Source organism: Nicotiana attenuata, unplaced genomic scaffold, assembly GCF_001879085.1.
Source record: "Nicotiana attenuata strain UT unplaced genomic scaffold, NIATTr2, whole genome shotgun sequence".
In the NCBI taxonomy this organism is placed as follows: Eukaryota; Viridiplantae; Streptophyta; class Magnoliopsida; order Solanales; family Solanaceae; genus Nicotiana; species Nicotiana attenuata.
This window is the reverse complement of record NW_017671106.1, coordinates 182743-189312: the sequence shown is the minus strand read 5'-3', so window position 1 is coordinate 189312 and position 6570 is coordinate 182743.

The window sequence follows — 6570 nt, the reverse complement described above, 5'->3', positions numbered from 1 at the left end:
TGTATTACTAATACATGTATTAGTTATTCCATCTTCTACCCCGCATAAAATAATACACAGATTGACTCATAACTTATACATGTATTATTTATGCATAATTGAAAAATGTCAACCAAACATGGTAATAGTTATGCAGAATTTTATACAAAATAAAATTACCTACCAAACATGGTATAAGTTATGTTACCCCTTATACATGAATAATCTTTCTTCTAACCAGCTACCAAACGACCTCTAAGAGCATCTGACCGCCGTTTTCCAACAGACACCAAAAACTTCCACAAACACCCCTAAACGATTTCTCAGATGTTCCTTCTCGTCTTTCCTCGCCAGCAACAAACATCCATTGTACCCTTCTTTAGTCCATTACCTTATTAAGTCTCCTACTCACCTTACTTTTCCTATTTAGTTCTTTCCTTAATTGTTTTACTATTTTATTACCAAATGTCATAGAATAGCTTCTTCATAAAATCACTCAAAATCGGAAATTATGTTTCTTCCTAAACAACTTGAAAGCTCTCCAAAATAGCCAAGCTCCATCACCAATCTTGAGTAGCTTTTTCTCCATTGAAACCAGCTCTCAAAGGTCTTCAAACTCACCTAAAAACACCAAAAATCAGCAGCAAAACCAGCTGTGAAAATAGCCAAAAACGCACCCCAAAACAGCCTCGTCTTCAACCCAGTTCCACCGTTGTTTCTGATGCTAACCACCAGCTGAAACGCCCATCCAAAACCAGCTTTTTCCACCCTTAAACCCAGCCAAAAATCATCACAAAGCCCACTTAGAAACACCTCAAAACAATCCCGTTGAGAAAAAAAACCGCAACGTCAAAAGTTGAGATAGAAGGCGCCGTTCGCAAGCTCCGGTCGCGGTCCAAATTTTTGTCAAAGTTTTGTCGCCGACTTCTTGATATTTATTTCATTTCTCAACTGCCTAGTTAAAGATTTGGTTTGGAGATTCTTATTAAATACAGAAGGTCCATCCCTTTTCTCTTTATAAAGTTACTTATGCATTTTGAAATGAATTTCCTGATTAGTTCTTATTTGATGTGCTTTATTTATTGATTATGTTTGTATGCTTTGAGATCTGTACTTCGCTTCTATTTGATGTTGGTTTTCATTCCACTATTCTCATGAATTTGGATAACTGTCCAATGCTAAATTATGGGGATCATATGAATTTCGAATTGATTAAGTAGCATTGGGCTTTTATAATTAAAATGTGAAATCGGGATGTTGGTTTAGGAACAGGAAGAAAAGAAGTCATCAGTTTGTTCAAATTTAAAGGTTTAGTTCTTTCATATACATAGTCTTAGTAGCCTTTAGTATAATTTTGACAAGGCCCAAAATAATGAAGGAACAAGTTGGCCTATTTCTCTTTAATAAGTATGTCTCCATAAAATGATCCAAATACGTTAGAGAATGCTTTAGGCGCGCATTTAATTTACTATCGTAATTATGTATACGTTCGCGTGACATTATTACGATCTCCAAAATAAAATCAAGATACGCGTTCGTGTGACTTTGGCCAAACAATCTCGATAATTAATAAAGCGTTATTAATTGTGTAGACGTACGCGTGGCATGATTTTTAGCGCATTAAATAAAATGGATTCACACACACGTGGTTCGTTTCAAGATAAATCCATAACGCCATAATTAAAAGCGGTAAATAGGTAAATGTACATAGGTTGTAAAATTAATAATTAAATAATTTAACTAAGCCAGGTATGATTAAAAGCGATCGTGCTAAAACTACGGAACTCGGGAATGTCTAACACCTTCTCTTGGGTTAACAGAATTCCTTACACAGTCTTCTGTGTTAGAAGACCATGAATAAGAGTCAAATTTTCTCGATTTGGGATTTAAAATAAACCGGTGACTTGGGACACCATAATAATTATCCCACATGGCTACTCTGAATTAAATAAATAATCTCATTTCGATTAATGTTGTCACGATCCAAAATCCACCAACGGTCGTGTTGGCGCCGGGCACCGCTGTCAGGCAAGCCAACCATAAATACTTAATTAAATTCTCATTTAAATAATTGTGAAAACTCTAATTTTCCTTCAATTTTACTAGTAAAAGGTACTCATTTCAAATTAGATATAAGTGTCAAGAAGTCAATACAAAATACCTATAATCATCCCAGAACCCGGTGCCACAAGTGCATGAGCTATCTCTAGGAAACAATATAATACAACAACTGTTCGGAATACAAATAGGATAGAAAGTAAATATGAAAATCTGAAGGAGACTCTGTTGGCTACGGGTCGTCTCGAGAGGTGCAGCTCACCTAAATCTCTGTATCAACCATGCTGCTACGTCCACTAGGCCACTAGAGAGGCATATGCATGTGCAACAAAAACGCACAGCAAGTGTAGCATGAGTACGAAAACAACGTGTACTCAGTAAGTATCCCGCCTAATCTCGAAGAAGTAGAGACGAGAAGTCGACTTCGACACTTACTAATGGTCCAATAATGATAAATCAATAATGTAACAAATTGAGGATTTGTATAGGCATGATTGTATTTCAATAAAGTGAAGCAAGTAAGCAATTCTTTCTTTTATAGGAAATTCTCAAATCCCTTTTCATCATTTATACATTTATTCTCAAACCAGGAAGAAACAATATCACTTCGATAAATTTCAAGGCAAGCAATACAAGCATGCGCAAATCATGCCGAGGACGTACAGCCCGATCCAACAATATTTAAACTGTGCACTGCCAGAGGGTCAAATGGCGCGAACCATAGATGCATCTATTACTCCGCTCGCGAATCATACGTGCGACGCAGTCAAATATAACTAATAGAGTTACCCCGCTCGCAAATCATACATGCGACGTCGGTACCCATAGATACATCCATTCAAACAGTCAATCAAGACTTCATCGGGAAACAATTATCCAAGAAAAGGCAATTTCTCTTTTAAAAATCAAGAACCGGTAACTAGTCGTATAGAAATTCATTTACACGTTCGATATGTTTTAAGTATTTTTAAATTGACAACAAAATTTCAAATATTGCAAGTAAAGCATGCTTTTGGGTCCTAGACTACCCGGACTTAAGCATAATAGTAGCTACGCACGGACTCTCGTCACCTCGTGCGTACATAGCGCTCACAAACAGAAGCACATTATCCATTTAATTCACCTATGGGGACAATTCCCTCTTACAAGGATAGAAAGGAGACTCACCTTGCTCCGAAGCCTATATCCCAATTCAAGAACGCACTCAAACCTCCAAATTGGAGCCGAACGATCCAAAACTATTCAAATGGGGTAAGAACTAGTCAATACATGCTCAAAAGTTCGTATCCTAATTATTAAACCAATTTTCCAACCCTAAATGCAAGGTTCCACAATAGGTGTCAAAACGTTCCTGGGTCTTCCAAAACCCGATCCGGACATACGCCCAAGTCCGAAATCATCAAACGAACCTCCTGGAACCTTCGAATCCCGATTCCGAGGTCGTTTACTCAAAAATCCAATCTTAGTCAATTCTATCAACTTAAAGCTTCTGAAATGAGAATTCTCTCTCCAAATCAACTCCGAACTTCCTGGAATTCAATTCCGACCATGCATACAAGTCATAATACCTAAAGTGAAGCTACTCAGGGATTCAAACCGCTGAACGACGAGCTAGAGCTCAAAACGACCGGTCAGGTCGTTACATTCTCTCCTACTTAAACATACGTTCATCCTCAAACATGCTGAGAACTGCACCGGAGCTGTCCGAAATCACTGTTTAACACCTTGAGCACCTACCTGTGCTACCACAGCTCAGTTGGGCACATGAACTCGATCAAATATGAAGATATTCTCTTTTATTCAAACAAATAATCTTAGAACCCAATTCCAACATCCGGAATTCTCTGCAAGGCCTGCTTCCAACATATGAACAGCGTATCAATCACTACACGAGGTACCAGAACATGACTGCATACCTTTGCTGAATTCTCACCATGCACCACATCATTCAAAGAAACCATAATAACATTCTCTGATTATAATAACCAACATTGCCCGAATCTGATGCTCACAACGCACCTCATGATATATATAAGTCTTGTTCCAACTCTTACAATACTGCCACGACGGAAGAGACATGTAGAAATTCATAACCAACTACCGGGTCAACAATTCATCGAGGCTACACTCCTGACAAGAACATTACCTCATTCTGAACCAAATAATGATCTTTGCTCTTTAATACTCTTCATACAATCTGATTGCACTGATCCTAGATCCAATAACCTTGTCTCACCTAGTACAAACCGCTCAGGCAACAAGTCATCCCAGACATGACCAAAAGTCTCATATGATGCCACAATGTGCCAATAGGCTACCAACTCGAACACAATACATAAGAAAACGAACTCTGGAAGGGACTACTCAAATCACACAACTAATATGAACTTTCCTCAGAAAATGGGAAACAAAACACACAAAATAGAATATAATGAACTGTAATTATCATCACACTGTTGCGGCGTGCAACCTTATCCAAACAACATACTCATGGCGGCGTGCCACCCGATCCACACATAAAATTCACATAAGGAGATACACATTGAGCTAAATTGCTCATTACAACACAATACCGAATATCGGTCACAAGCACGCTAAGTGCATAATACCATCCCTGAGGGCACATAGAGTGCCAAAAGCTAACACACTCAAGCACAACAGAGGTGCGATATATGTTCTAAAACTAAAGATTCATCCTGCTCACATAACACCATCGCTACGTGGAACTCCAACACATAAGAAATTTACCAAGCCGTTTCGCAACTCACACGGCACAATATAGCATTACATGAAATAGCCGACGACGAATTAACATCCAACGTCCGAATACTCCTTCATAAGGAGAGCTATTCTGAAATGAACACATTCTGCCCGATATAGAGCCCATATTCATATTTAAATCCATCCACAGACCTCAAGCCGATTCTAATCGTACTGAACTAGGCCAGTAATCTTTTCTGGGTCCATAATAACCCCTTTCTTCCCATAACACACCAAAATCACCATCATAACCGGGGCAAACCTCCACAGTCCATAACCCAATAAACCGAGTGCTCTCTAGGCATAAATTCTCAAATTAATGATATCACCACAATCTTCATACTTGATTTCATCCTTCAATCAATCCAGTAACTACACGCCACACTTATACAATCTTCCCGTGGGGCACGCTCCCATGACCTTCCGTAATAGATAACAAGCCTGCACATCCATACCACCGGCCGCACTAACGCTAAAAAGTGATCAAGAACCCATAACCAGGATGTAAAGCCTCTTTCACAAAACACCGACCTCAGGGGACGCTGAAGACAATGCCAGCTTACTCTAAACGTTCAAATCCCTCTCATGCTCATCCGAGCTCGTGACATCCTTGTCAACACCAAGTCGCAACCTTGATCCTCACTTTCAAATTTCATACTGCTCACTGCACCTAACAAGCCAGCATGCGGTAGTACAGGAGTTTCATCACAACTCCTAAACCACTACCATGGTAAACACTTCCTCACATGGAAACTTTTTGCTTAACTCATTACAAGAGAACCATAGCAACACACGAGTGATTTCTCATAACGGTAAAACATTCAAATCTTCAAGTAGTATCCTAAACCACCACAACCCTTCCGAGATCCACTTCCACATCACAGGCCATAACACTTGAATACTTCCGAATAAAATCAATTACGGTGGCCGACAAGCCTCACACGTACCATCACAAATCACTAGCATAACTTAATTACGCTGAAGGAACTGATCACTGCCACCAGTATGCCAACTCAACCATGGCTAACCAATCCAACCTCTTCCAATTTGTCCTTAATTGCCTTAGAATAAAAATAAATTCATTCAACACATAATGCACTCAAGCCGAGTGGACTTGTAACACGAGACCATGCTGTCTCAAATCCCACGAACAATTTCATACCTTCCTTGTGCGCATATTCGTATCTCGACTGGCACATCCATTCTGATAATTCCTCTACGAATCCGAAGTCCTTTTCTCCCTTTCCTCCTAATGCTACAATGCAAGCCAAAACATTTTAGAATATTCGGAGCCTCTTATCATAAGTTTCTTCACAAGCTCGATTATTAAACATACCGCGGCTTGAATCCTTAGGCACCGCATTTTAACCTTTGAATTCATGAGGAACGTTATTGAGAGTCACCCACTCTGGCATGGTCCCGAATATAATCAACTGCAAGGCTCCGCTAGCACATGACCACCCTCTCAAGAAGCACCCGGCCGAATCACCTTCCTTGCAACTCACTTCTACGCGAAGCATAATTCCTGAGTCTTCCCAAAGCCTCAACATGAATCGATGATGCCAATTATAGAACACATTCTTCAATTTTTCTGCATCAAATTACTAATGACATTCTATTTCCTTAGCCGAAACAACTTAAGAATATGCCGATAACTTGAAACCTCACAAGAAAATAATCATACAACCCTATCGTAGGCAGTGGGACTCTCCCACTTAGCTTGAAGCCACCATTACACAACCTTGGAACCCACCAAGATCCTTTATCTCCTAT